This window comes from Bos mutus, chromosome 18, assembly GCF_027580195.1.
Source record: "Bos mutus isolate GX-2022 chromosome 18, NWIPB_WYAK_1.1, whole genome shotgun sequence".
Classification (NCBI taxonomy): Eukaryota; Metazoa; Chordata; class Mammalia; order Artiodactyla; family Bovidae; genus Bos; species Bos mutus.
This window is the reverse complement of record NC_091634.1, coordinates 32519452-32534080: the sequence shown is the minus strand read 5'-3', so window position 1 is coordinate 32534080 and position 14629 is coordinate 32519452.

Below are 14629 nucleotides of genomic sequence, written 5' to 3'. Positions count from 1 at the left end.
TCGCATGAGGTGGCCAAAGTACTGGAGTTTCAGCTGTAGCATCATTCCTTCCAAAGAAATCCCAGGGCTGATCTCCTTCAGAATGGACTAGTTGGATCTCCTTGCAGTCCAAGGGACTCTCAAGAGTCTTCTCCAACACCACAGTTCAAAAGCATCAATTCTTCAGCGCTCAGCCTTCTTCACAGTCCAACTCTCACATCCATACCTGACCACAGGAAAAACCATAGCCTTAACTAGATGGACCTTTGTTGGCAAAGTAAGGTCTCTGCTTTTGAATATGCTATCTAGGTTGGTCATAACTTTCCTTCCAAGGAGTAAGCGTCTTTTAATTTCATGGCTGCAGTCACCATCTGCAGTGATTTTGGAGCCCCAAAAAATAAAGTCTGACACTGTTTCCACTGTTTCCCCATCTATTTCCCATGAAGTGATGGGACCGGATGCTATGATCTTCGTTCAAGACTAAATGCTTAGCAAATGTTTGAAGATATGTCATTATCTTCACTTGATTCTTTGGAAATATCCTAAACTTACTTCAATAAGGCTGCTATGCAGAGTAATTTTTGAATATAATATTAAGAAATTACATCACACAATTATGGTGATAAAGAAATACATTAATTTGTTCACTCAAAGTAATTTCTTTGTCTTCCTTTGAACCACCCATGGAGGTGGCAGTTATCTCATTTCTGATAACATAGTTAGATTTAAGCTACTTTTGAATCTAAGATCATATTAAAGGACAGAAAATACATTTGGTGTTGGTTAAAACAATGTCATAATTGGACATTAAAAATAGCATGTAGGGGAGAAAATATAAAAAGTCAGATTTTAAAGTCCAATGTCAATTATGAAAGCAACACAGTAACAAAGAATATTTGTCCAGCAGCTCCTAGAAATTGCTAGTAACAAGAATAAATAGCAAGGAATGTGGCTGATATGAAACATTTCTTACTAGACAAAATTGGACACAATTTCCTTTCAGACCAATAAAATCAGTTTGGGAAAAGCAGCTTAGTGGGCCATCAGGATTGCCAATCCTGACACTTGAAAGCGAAGCAAAATTAATTTATAAAATTTGTTTTCTAAGAACCTAGCGGATCTTAGATATTATAGACATACAATGTATAATGCATACAAAGAAGCATAACTCCAAGGAATTATAGTGATAACAGCCAAATACTTCTTATAAGTGGGTTAAATATTGGAATCCACTGAAAAAAATGTATAATTAAAATTATGAAGACTAACTCATTGGGAATTTCTAGATTTGATTGTATAGCTTATAAATTGGTTAGATATTCAATGGCAAAGGAAAATAAATATCATTCAATAATGAAATGAATGCAGAGACAAAGTAATACTGCTACTACTAATATTGTACAGGATAACACTTGGATTTTAAGGAACTTCTCTATGATGAAAAAGAAAAAAATCTACCCAGTAATTATAAAACATAGGACACAGTGTTGCATCCTATATATAAAACATAGCAAATAGTTTCAAATGATTTTATAATAATTGAGTCACAATTAATTCATTAAGGCTTGAGGAAGTTTTGCACACTTAGAATGAATATTTGAGGACCTCTTAAAGGATAAGTAAGTTCTGTCAACATAGAGCATGAAAAAACAGGCAATCTTGGAAAGTATGAAGAAATGGTATGATCAGATCTCTGGACATATGAAAATACATGTTATGATCATGGTGAGAAAAACAATTACATTAACACAAGATATATTAATTTCTTTATGAGAGAAATGGGGATAATCGTGCCACAGCAGAAATTGCTAATATCCATCCCTTCTTCTTTGACTGCACAATAAAAGAATGCTCAGACTTCCCTAGTGGTGCAGTGGATAAGAATCTGCCTGCCAGCACAGGAGACATGGGTTCAATCCCTGATCCAGGAAGACTCCACATGCTGTGGAGCAACTAAGATCCTGCACCACAACTACTGAGCTTGCACTCGAGAGCCTGTGAGCAAGAAGTACTGAAGCCCATGCACCTAAGAGCCATGTGCTTCACAGCCGGAGATGCCACACGGTGAGAACCCCACACACTCAATGAAGAGTAGCCCTAGCTCTCTGCAATTAGAGAAAGCCTGCACAAAGTACTGAAGACCCAGTACAGTTATAAATAAATAAAAAGAATATCCATGTTGCTATGAGTGGTTTTACACCCAGATAAAACTATTTCAGTCTTAAACTTTGCTGGCTGATTGGCTTAGCCAAAAATATATAATAGGAAGTCATTAAGACTTCCACAAAATCTTTTTAAAAGGAACTCAATTGGCAGGTCTTTCTCACACTTCTATTTTCCTCCTTCTTCCTGTCTTAAACATTATTCGATGATTGGTGTGGTTGCAGCCATATTTCAGCATAAGAACAAGAGTCATAACTGAGGGAAAATAGAGCTTAAGGTTGATCCCAGTGAAACAGAACCCACAGTGTTAGTTTGGGTCACCTACCTCTGTGCTTTTAATTATGGATGAGAAAAGTCAATCCATGTCTTGTTTAACTCAATATTTATTGTTACAAAAGTTACCTTGAATCTTAGGGCTCATGAATTATACACATGCAAAAGTGAAAGTCATTCAGTCATGTCCTACTCTTTGTGATCCCATGGACTACACAGTCCATGGAATTCTCTGGACCAGAATACTGAAGTGGGTAGCCTTTCCTTTCTGCAGGGGATCTTCCCAACCCAGGGATTAAACCCAGGTCTCCTGCATTGTGGGTGGATTCTACCAGCTGAACCACAAGGGAAGCCCAAGAATACTGAAGTGGGTAGCCTATCCCTTCTCCAGTGGATCTTCCTGACCCAGGAATTGAACCAGGGAATCCTGCATTGCAGACGGATTCTTTCCCAACTGAGCTATGAGGGAAGCATTCCCATGCAGTGATAAACATTATAGAACTTGTACACATGCAATGATAAGTTTAATTCCTGGTACACATGAGGTACTTAATATCTACATCTACCATTACTACTAACAATAAAAACAGATGACTCAAAGCAACAATAAAAATAGATGACTTCAGGAGGATTCCATATTTCTGTGTATTCTCGTGATCTGAGAAAAAATTTCTTAAAAGGCATGTTCAAATATGTGATACATTGACAATATCATCATACAACTTGGGAACTTCATTTGGAGGATTAGGACCAAACGTTCTTTTTAGAGAAGCAAGACTAGTTAATATTCATAGCCATGTCTGTGGAAATCTATGGGGACACTTGTTTGGAAGTAATTCTAAACTTTTTTTATATGTAAGAACTTTGAAAATAACCTCACCTTTAGAAAATGCACACTACAGTCAGTTCAGTTCAGTTCAGTTGCTCAGTCGTGTCCGACTCTTTGCGACCCCATGAATTGCAGCACACCAGGCCTCCCTGTCCATCACCAACTCCCGGAGTTCACCCAAACTCTTGTCCATCGAGTCGGTGATGCCATCCAGCCATCTCATCCTCTGCTGTCCCCTTTTCCTCCTGCCCCCAATTGCTCCCAGCATCAGAGTCTTTTCCAATGAGTCAACTCTTCGCATGAGGTGGCCAAAGTACTGGAGTTTCAGCTTTAGCATCATTCCTTCCAAAGAAATCCCAGGGCTGATCTCCTTCAGAATGGACTAGTTGGATCTCCTTGCAGTCCAAGGGACTCTCAAGAGGCTTCTCCAACACCACAGTTCAAAAGCATCAATTCTTGGGCACTCAGCTTTCTTCACAGTCCAACTCTCACACCATACATGACTACTGGAAAAACCATAGCCTTGACTAGATGGACTTTTGTTGGCAAAGTAATGTCTCTGCTTTTTAATATGCTATCTAGGTTGGTCATAACTTTCCTTCCAAGGAGTGAGAATCTTTTAATTTCATGGCTGCAATCACCATCTGCAGTGATTTTGGAGCCCCCAAAAAATAAAGTCTGACACTGTTTCCACTGTTTCCCCATCTATTTGCCATGAAGTGATGGGACCAGATGCCATGATATTAGTTTTCTGAATGTTGAGCTTTAAGCCAACTTTTTCACTCTCCTCTTTCACTTTCATCAAGAGGCTTTTTAGTTCCTCTTCACTTTGGTATCACTAACTAGTCTGTGTGTGTTAGTTACTAAGTCGTATCTGACTCTGTGACCCATGGACTGTAGCTCGTCAGGCTCTTCAGTCTATGGAATTTTCCAGGCAAGAATGTGGTAGTGGGTAGCCATTACCTTTTCCAGGGGATCTTTCCAACCTTGGGATCAAATCTGGGTCTCCCTCATTGCAAGCAGACTCTTTACCATCTGAGCCACCAGGAAAGCCCTAACTTGGAGATTTCCAAATATCTTTCTTGATAGAGGACCAAACATCACAAAGCCTGTTGAACACAAAACCCCCCTAAGCATCAGCCAAGAGCCTGCTCCCTATTCAAATGCAGTCCAACCACCTGGGTCGGGGCCTCAAGCTGCCCATCCTAAGCCTATTTTCAGCTTTTACTTTCTGTTGCTTAGGACTTGCCAGCTCAGAGTCCTAAGGTCTGGACTTGCAACACAAAGGTTTTCCAAATGAATTGCTAAAATTATTAAAAATCTGTGTGAACATTTGTTGGGACTAGTCACAAGCTACCTATTCAAAGGGGAGACAAAAGAGAGCCCATATTGAGAGAAATTAAACAGATGGTTAAAGACAAGCAATCTGACATTTCTGGACAATTACAATGCTCATATGACTGAAAGACAGGATACAGTACTTTTTCTCTGTCCTAACAGAATGTCACATTGTAGTTATCAAATAACTTTTTACAGATATCAACTATTTTATCCCAATATTATTTTATTAAAAAAAGGCAGCCCAAATGTTATTTTCAATTGCTATTTTTAACAAATGAGAAAACTGAGGCTCAAAGTTAAATAACTTGTTTAAATTAATGTAGGTAGCAAAAGCTTTACTTTCTTCCTAGAATTTATTATTACCAAGGAATTAATTTTCAAATGCATATTTATCTCACAGTGAAATATAAACTCAATAAAGTCAGCTTTTAGCTGCTTGAGTTACCTCCATACCACCTGCAACTTAAATATGATTGTCCCTTGGTAGGTTATTAAAACAGCACAAGTGTTTGTGTGTGTGTATATATGTGCATACATACATACAGTATCAGAAAAAAAAGAGTTGATCTGTGTGACTGTAGATCTGTGTGACTTTGAAACAGCCTTATTGACTTCAGAGCATTATGGCCTATGAGTTTTTTTTGTTATCATGATGTTATCATTGGAAGAATTAAAACATGCAAATCCTGTCATGAAACTCAGTTCTTTTTCCCATAAAAAGGAAGACATGCCATAAACAGGAGCAGAATGGCAATCAAAGTTGCATTTTATCCATAGTTATCTAAGAGGCTAATATTCTAATTCAGACCCCACTTAAAAAGGCTGAGTAGACACACCAGTCAGAATGGCTACTATCAAAAAGTCTACAAACAATAAATGCTGGAGAGGGTGCAGAGAAAAGGGAACCCTCTTACACTGTTGGATGGAATGCAAACTAGTACAGCCACTATGGAGAACAGTGTGGAGATTCCTTAAAAAATTGGAAATACAACTGCCGTACGACCCAGCCATCCCACTGTTGGGCAAACACAACAAGGAAACCAGAATTGAAAGAGACACGTGTACCCCAGTGTTAATTGCAGCACTGTTTATAATAGCTAGGACATGGAAGCAACCTAGATCTCCATCAGCAGACAAATGGATAAAGTTGTGGTACATATACACAATGGAATATTACTCAGCTATTAAAAAGAACACATTTGAATCAGTTCTAATGAGGTGGATGAAACTGGAGACTATTATACAGAGTAAAGTAAGTCAGAAAAGAAAAGCACCAATACAGTATATTAACACATATATATGGAATTTAGAAAGATGGTAAATCATTATGGTAAATGATGGGAAATCACCCTATATGCGAGACAACAAAAGAGATACTGATATAAAGAACAGACTTTTGAAAAAAGTCTGAAGAGACTTTGAACTGAAGAGTCCAAGACTCTTGAACTCTGTAGAAGAAGGCAAGGATGGGATGATTTGAGAGAATAGCATTGAAACATGTATATTACCATATGTGAAATAGATCACCAGTTCAAATTCGATGCATGAAACAGGCACTCAAAGCTGGTGCACTGGGACCACCCTGAGGGATGGGATGGGGAGAGAGGTGGGAGGGGGGTTCAGGATTGGGGGACACATGTACACCCATGGCTGATTCACGTCAATGTACAGCAAAAACCACCACAATATTGTAAAGTAATTAGCCTCCAATTAAAATAAATTAATTGACTAAAACTAAAAAAGAAGTAAGAAGGGGTCTCCAATGTTGAGAAAGAGTGTAGAAACCTCTTATTTATCTTTTTTTTCTTAACAATTTTTTTTCTCATTTCTCTTGTGCCCTAGGTGGGGGAAAAGGCTGAGTAAAAACCCTAATTAGAAACAAAGCCTAATTAGTACCTTTTTCCTCCCCTCAGTCTATATAACTGAGACTAATACAGGTAATAGCTTAGATATAGGTGAGGGAGAATGAGAAACAGGAGGAGAAGGAAGAACAGAAGGTGAAGAGACTGGCTCAGCCTAGAAAAAGCCTGATCTCAAATACACATTCAGTCATTTAAATTGTAGAAAAGGAAATTTGGCCAGTGTACTCTGTCAGAACAAGACCTAAGATGATTGCTTACCAAATAGATGAAACAGGAAGGATGTACAGGAAAGGATGAAAAACGAATCTGGGATTTTATCCTTTTGAAACAGTAATCCACACATGATTAACTGTAGCCAAATCCCAATTGTTTCTGACTAATCTCATTACCAGTGTGTTTCTCAGAGGATAAGGGTAGAAGGGGAGGTTGCTGAAGGATTTGAAGAGCTGGTAAAGGCAATTCTATATTGTGCAAAGGAGGGAACATTTTAATTATTTCTCTATATCAGTTCCCCTTATTAATTCCATAACCAAAATCCTGTAAGTGAGGAATTTCCTCTGGTTTACTGGTCTCAGGCACAGGAAGGATAAAAGGAGGTATTGCTATTTCAGACAAAAATAAAAGCTATCAATATCTAAAATATGTATCAAAAATATTCTCACAGCACTCCCATATAAAACATTGTATTTTGGCATGCTAGATGCTAAATTAACATAACAGCATCTCTCCCTACTAGAAACTTAAACAGTGGTATTAAAACAATATCAATGGCAATATGAGAGGATATTGTAGAATTGAGCCAGTAAATATACTCTTCATTCAGTCTAATAGTTTAGACAGTAAGCATGCCTTTTTCAACAATGAAAGTGATGTATGTTTAATATGTGCTTTTGATTGCCTCCAGTCTTCATTTCCGTTTATGGAACTGAAAGACTTGGTAAGTGTTGGCAAGGACCTTGGAAGTTTTCATAAAATGTAGAATTGATGAAATTTTACCAAGTACATTTTTACCAAGCCATCATTTTTATATGTACAGAATACGCGGATAAAAAATAAAGAATCTGTTATCCAGGGTCACACTTACTTAATAGGAAAGATGGCCTGCAATATGGATGAAGTGAATCCTAGATTTTTCATTTTGCCTTTTGTATGTTTACACAATTAAACCACATCCAGTTCAATGAGCTTGAATTATCATGTTTTATCCATGTGTAAGCACATGCACACTGCTTTACTTCCTTGACTGTCTCCAAAGGGCTGCAACCCAAAATGTACATACTTCAAGTGTAATGAAAGAAACCAAAAAGTAACATTTACTATTTTAAGAACTATAGCTAAATGTTCCTCCAGGCTGGTTCTGGTCCAATACATGATTTGACTATCTTTCAAATATGACAAGACAGTTATAATTCAAAAGTAACCTGGGTCTGTTTCTCTGTCCTCTTTCAGGCACTTTGTTATCTCTACTCACTGTCTTAAGTTAAAATCTTAAAGAAAATAAACAAGATAGGAAAGAGAGAAAAAAATATGTTTCTAGATTTTATTTTCCAAAGCCACAGCTCTCATGAAAACTATGAATATTTGGGCATAGACAAAATGATTGGAAGAAAATACACCAAAGGACAAAAAAACAAATGGATAAAGAGCAAGTCTCCTCTACCCACCCTCCCTCCATTCTTCTTGCCTGAACTGTTGTAGAGAGCAGTGTTTCTCTGCTAAGGCTGTATGGAGAAGCAGATTAGAGGAGAGTCATCAATACATTCTTCACAGAGACACACACACCCAAAATTTCCCTTACTGGTTTCCCCAGTGGAATCTTGAGATGAAAGTGAAACATCAGGGCAGGAAAGCATGCTTGGCCAAGGCACACCAACTGAACAAAGCTACCCAGGTGGAAATGCTCCTGTCCCAGGTGGGCACAGGATCTATGTGGTATTCTAGTGCCTCCACGGGGTAGACTTAGATAGTGAAGAAAGCATCCAAAACCAAAAGGTAACAAAGATTCTGGCATATCTGAATGAGAATCTATGTGTACAAACTGGAGCATAAGAGCTATCTTCCCTCCCAACCCTAAATTAATGTCCAGCCTTCTAGAAAGGAGACACAGACATCGGTTTCCAGTCAACACAAAAAGTCCAAAATAGTCTGAGATTAAGTTTCGGACACCACGGTGTTAATACTGAAGATTTACAATGAAAGCAAACTTGATTTAATTCATAGAGAAAAGAAAATTATAAGTTTCTGAAATGGGATTCTTACCTGCCACAGAAGCAAATCTTCTCTCAAGATCCAACTCTCTTCGACAAATTTGTCAGTTCTCCTGATGAATTCTGCAATAAAAAAAGTTACCAATCATCTACCGTGAAATATTTTCTGAATGTCCTAGAAGCAAATTGTTTTACTATCAGACAGATTGACACTGATGTTGTTGATGATGATCTCTTAATAAATACATGCACCACATTAGTGTCTGCTATAAAAGTATATAGGATTTATAGCCTGAGGCTCCTGTGAAGAAAGAAACTACAAGCACCCATATTTTGTATACTTTTCATGCCCCTAGTGTATTAAATGCTTTACATCAATATTATTCAATGTTTTTATGAACCGAGTGGACCTGCTTTTACCAAGCACGTAGAGTTTTCTAAGCTTCTCAGGCTCCCAAGTGACCCCAGATGCTCACATCAGTCAACATCTCTTCTTCTTGAAGAGGATGACAGAAAGGAGAAATCTATGAATCAGAACATTCCTTGTATCAGTAAACACTGTGTGTGCAGTCATGTGTTTATTGCAAAGGTTGACAGATATGAACTCCAAATAGGCAATGAAGAGAAAGAAAGAGAGTAAGAAGCCATCATTAAATTTCTTGGTAGAATTAACAAGATGGAGAGCAAAATACATTTTTCTTTACTCCTTTTTCCAAGCAAGATTACCCACTCTTATATAATCTGAGGATATCCTTTCAGGGAATGCAATATACTTTTCCATTTCATTTGTAATTTTTTTTATTGAAGAATAGTTGAATTACAAGATTGTGTTAGTATACAGCAAAGTGATTTAGTTATATCTTTTTCAGATTATTTTACTTTATACATTATTTTAAATTATTGAATAAAATTCCCTATGCTATACACAAAATCCTTGTTGTTCTATTTGTATTTTTATGGTGTAATGTTTTTCAACGTTTGATCTACTAAATAGAAAATTCTACAAAAACAATGACTGTACCTATTTTCTCTGCCTTATAATCCCAGAAATTACGATGGTCTACATAACACAAGTCTGACTCTGCGCGACGCCATAGATGGCAGCCCTCCAGGCTCCCCCATCCCTGGGATTCTCCAGGCAAGAACACTGGAGTGGGTTGCCATTTCCTTCTTCAATGCATGAAAGTGAAAAGTGAAAAGTGAAAGTGAAGTCGCTCAATAGTGTCTGACTCTTCAGCGACCCCATGGCCTGCAGCCTACCAGACTCCTCAACCCATGGGATTTTCCAGGCAAGAGTACTGGAGTGGGGTGCCATTGCCTTCTCCGACATAACACATGGAAATGCTAACTAAATAATTTTGAATAGAATTGAAAAATTTTTGTCTTCTAAGTTACAACTGTTTAACTGAATTGATAAGCCGTTTGGAAAATGATCAAGGAAATGGCAACCCACTCCAGTACTCTTGCCTGGAAAATTCCACGGATGAAGGAGCCTGATAGGCTATAGTCCTTGGGGTTGCAAAGAGTCGGATATGACTGAGAGACTTCACTTTTTTTTTTTTTTTTGGAAAATGATCCGTTAAGGATCCATATCATAATATATGGGCTTCCCTGGTGGCTCAATGGGAAAGAATCCCCCTGCAATGCAAAAGACAGAGGAGACACGAGTTCCATCCCTGAGTCAGGAAGATCCCCTGGAGGAGGGCATGGCAACCCACTCCAGGATTCTTGTCTGGAGAAACCCATGGACAGAGCAGCCTCGTGGCCTATAGTCCTTAGGGTTGCAAAGAGTTGACACATTGTTCCAAGACACATAGAACAATCTGAACAGGACTCGCTGTTTCCCCCACTTCATGGCACTTAGCTCATATCCTTTTCATCTTTTCACATTTTCCCACAATTCTCCACTTTTAATTAAACTTAGCATTGAAACACTCAATTTAAGTGCTTCTTTGCACTTTTCATTTCTTTCTGTAGGCTCTTCTGTCAAGAAAAACTGGTATTAAATAAATATGCATGTTTTTCCTTACTTTTGTTAAACTACTTCATGTTACAGGGTTTTCAGGCAAGAATTTAGAAAGATAGAGGATAAGATAGCCTGTTTTCATACAGGCAGTCCACAAATGAAGATAAATGATTGGACAGTAAGGGCAAAATAAGATGCTCCACATCATTACACATCAGGAAAATAAAAATTAAAACTACAATGGTAGGATACCCTATCTATTCGAAGGGCTGAAATTAAAGGGACTGATGGTACCAACTGTTAGCAAAAATATTGAAAAGAATTCTCGTTAATGTTGTAGAAATATAGAACAATAAAAATCACTTTTAAAAAATCATTTGGAATTTCCTTTAAAAAGTTAAGCATATATTCACAATATAACTCATACTTACCAAAGAGAAATGAAAGTGTTACATCCATATGAAGTCTTGTATAAGATGATCGCAGCAGCTTTATCTTTAATAACCAAAAACTCTGAACACCACAAATGTCCTTCAGTTAATGGACAGACAATATGTGGTCTGTTCTTTCAGGAAAAATAAAGAAAGAATGAAAGAAAGAAGGAAGGAAGGAAAAAGAGGATGGAGGGAGGAAAGGACTAATAACTTGGGTGCATCTTAGAAACACTATGCATTTCCCTGGTGGCTCAGACAGTAAAGAATCCACCTGCAATGCAGGAGATCTGGGTTCAACTCCTGAGTTAGGAAGATCTCCTAGAGAAGGGAGTGGCTACCCACTCCAGTATTCTTGCCTGGAGAAACCCCTGGACAGAGGAACCTAGCGTGCTACAGATCATGGGGTCGTGAAGAGCCAAACAAGACTGAGCCACTAATACTTTCACTTCATTTTTAGAAACATTATTCAGAGTGACAAATTATATACAAAAGAGTGCATGTCCTGTGCAAATATAAAGTCACATACAATGACTGAAAGTTTACAGTGATGGATAGACCACAAAGTGTACAAAGAAACTTTTAGGAGTGATGCAAATACTCTATCATAATCATGGTGGTGATTCCATATCCTTATTGTTGTTGCTGTTGTTCAGTTGCTAAGTTGTGTCTGACTCTTTGCAATCTCATGAACTGAAAGCATACCAAGCTTCCCTGTCCTTCCTTATCTCCTGTGGTTTGCTCAAACTCATGTCCATTGAGCTAGTCATGCTGTCTAACCATCTCATCCTCTATTTCCCTCTTCTCCTTTGCTTTCAGTCTTTCCCAGCATCAGGATCTTTTCCAATGAGTCAGCTCATCACATCAGGTGGTCAAAGTATTGGAGCTTCAGTTTCAGCACAGTCCTTCCAATGAATATTTAGAGTGGATTTCCTTTAGGATTAACTGATTTGATTGCCTTGCTGTCCAAGGGACTCTCAAGAGTCTTCTCCATTCTCCAGTACCACAATTCAAAAGCATCAATTCTTTGGCACTCAGCCTTCTTTGTAATTGAACTCTCACATCGGTAAAATAGGACTACTGGAAAAACCATAGCTTTGACTATATGGACCTTTGTCGGCAAAGTGATGTCTCTGCTTTACAATATGCTGTCTAGGTTTATCATATCTTTCCTTCCTAGGAATAAGAATCTTTTAATTTCATGGCTGTAGTAACCATGTGCCGTGATCTGGGAGACCAAGAAAATAAAATCTGTCACTGTTTCCACTTTTCCCCCTTCTATTTGCCATGAAGTGATGGGACCAGATGCCATGATCTTAGTTTTTGAATACTGAGGGATTTTTAAATTTATTTATTTTTAATTGAAGGATATTTACAATATTGTATTGATTTATGCCATACATCAACATGGTTCAGCCAAAGTTATACACAATGAATGTTGAGTTTTAAGTCAGCTTTTCACTCTCCTCTTTAACTCTCATGAAGAGGTTCTTTAGTTCCTCTTTACTTTCTAAAGTGGTATCACTTTAGAAAGTGATATTTGAGTGGTGTCATCTGCATATCTGAGGTTGTTGATATTTCTCCCAGCAATCTTGATTCCAGCTTGTGATTCATCTAGTCCAGAATTTCATATTATGTACTCTGCATATGTAAGTTAAATAAGCAGGGTGATAATATATAGCCTTGTCATACTCCTTTCCCAATTTTGAACCAGTCCATCGTTCCATGTCCGATTCTAACTGCTGCTTCTTGAGCTGCATACAGGTTTCTCATGAGACAAGTAAGGCAGCCTGGTATTTCTGTCTTTTGAAGAATTTTCCAGTCTTTTGTGATCCACAGTCAAAGGCTTTAACATAGTCAATGAAGCAGAAGTAGATGTTTTTCTGGAGCTCCCTTCCATTTTCTATGAACCAATGAATGTTGGCAATTTGCTCTCTGGTTCCTCTGCCTTTTCTAAATGCTGGTTTTACACCTGGAAGTTCTCATCCATGTACTGCTGAAGCCTAGCTTGAAGGATCTGGAGCATAACCCTGCTTGCATGTGAAATGAGCACAATTGTGTAGGAGTTTGAACATTTTTTTGGCATTGCCTTTCTTTGGGATTGGAATGAAAACTGACCTTTTCATTAGGCTTATTATATCTGCCAAAATTCAACATTTGTACAATTTAAATGGATTCAGCTTATTCGTACATTTTTTCATAATAACATTGATTACAGAAAAGAATTCCCATGACCAAACATGGAGCTCTGGGTACAGAACCTAATTGAATTACTTTATTCCAATTTCTTCTGTAACAGGATTCCCATCTACAGTATTCTAGAATGAAGGATGCATACAAAAATACAAAGTGAGAGATTAAAATATATAATAGGATTTCTGATACGTAAGTTCTGGACATAATACTCATTTTCAAAATAAGGGAAAATAAACCCAACTTCTAGAAGGAAGAGAAAGAAAGAGGAGGAAAGTGAATGACTGAGAAATGAGAAACTGTGATTCCAAGTCTCATTGTTTGCTTTCAAACTTCTACCTCTTCCAGTGATGTGAGTCAGTGAATCTAAAATGATTGAGCTACCTTGAATTGAATTTCTCTTATAATAAATGATCCATAACTAAAGATATATAAATATATATGTGTGTGTGTGTGTGTGTGTTGGTTTTCTGGAATGTCTTTAAAAGTTTTCAAATTTCTGAATATAGCTTATTTGATATTTTCGATAAATGGTGCTCAATCAATTGGATTTCCATATAAGAAAAACATATCTTACCCTCACCTGTTATTATATACAAAATCAATCCCTGGGATTGCAGACCTAAACATGAAAGGTAAAACAGTAAAGCTTCTAAAGGAAAATACAGAAGAACATCTTTATGAAATGAGGCAGTCATATACATACATGGATATAACACAGTCACCATAAGACACACACTAAATATAGTAACACAATTTGTATTAACCAAGAAAGTGGAACTTATGGGGTGGGAGAATAATCTGGTTCTTGGTCTGCATCCTGGTTACGAGGATATGCCCAATTGAAAAAATTTCATCACTTTGATTATGTATTGTATATGCATTTTTCTCATATAAAACATAGTTCAGTAGAAAGGGAAAAAAAAAAAAAAACTAGATGCACAGTAACTAGTCAATGAATACTATGTATCATCATTATTGTTGTTACTACAATTACCTACATCTTCATCACAAATAGGGCTTCTCTTATAGCTGAGTTGGTAAAGAATCCGCCTGCATGCAGGAGACCCGGTTCAATTCCTGGGTTGGGACTATCACCTGGAGAAGGGATAGGCTACTCGTTCTACTATTCTTGGGCTTCCCTTGTGGCTCAGCTGGTATAGAATCTGCCTGCAATGCAGAGACCTAGATTTAATCCCTGGGTTGGGAAGATCTCCTGAAGAAGGGAAAGGCTACACAGTCCAGTATTCTGGCCTGGAGAATTCCATGGACTGTCTGTCCATGGGGTTGCAAAGAGTCAGACACGACTGAGCGACTTTCACTTTCCCTTTCATCACAAATGATGGCCTGAAAAATGTTTAGTAGTCTCTGGTTACTTAATAATT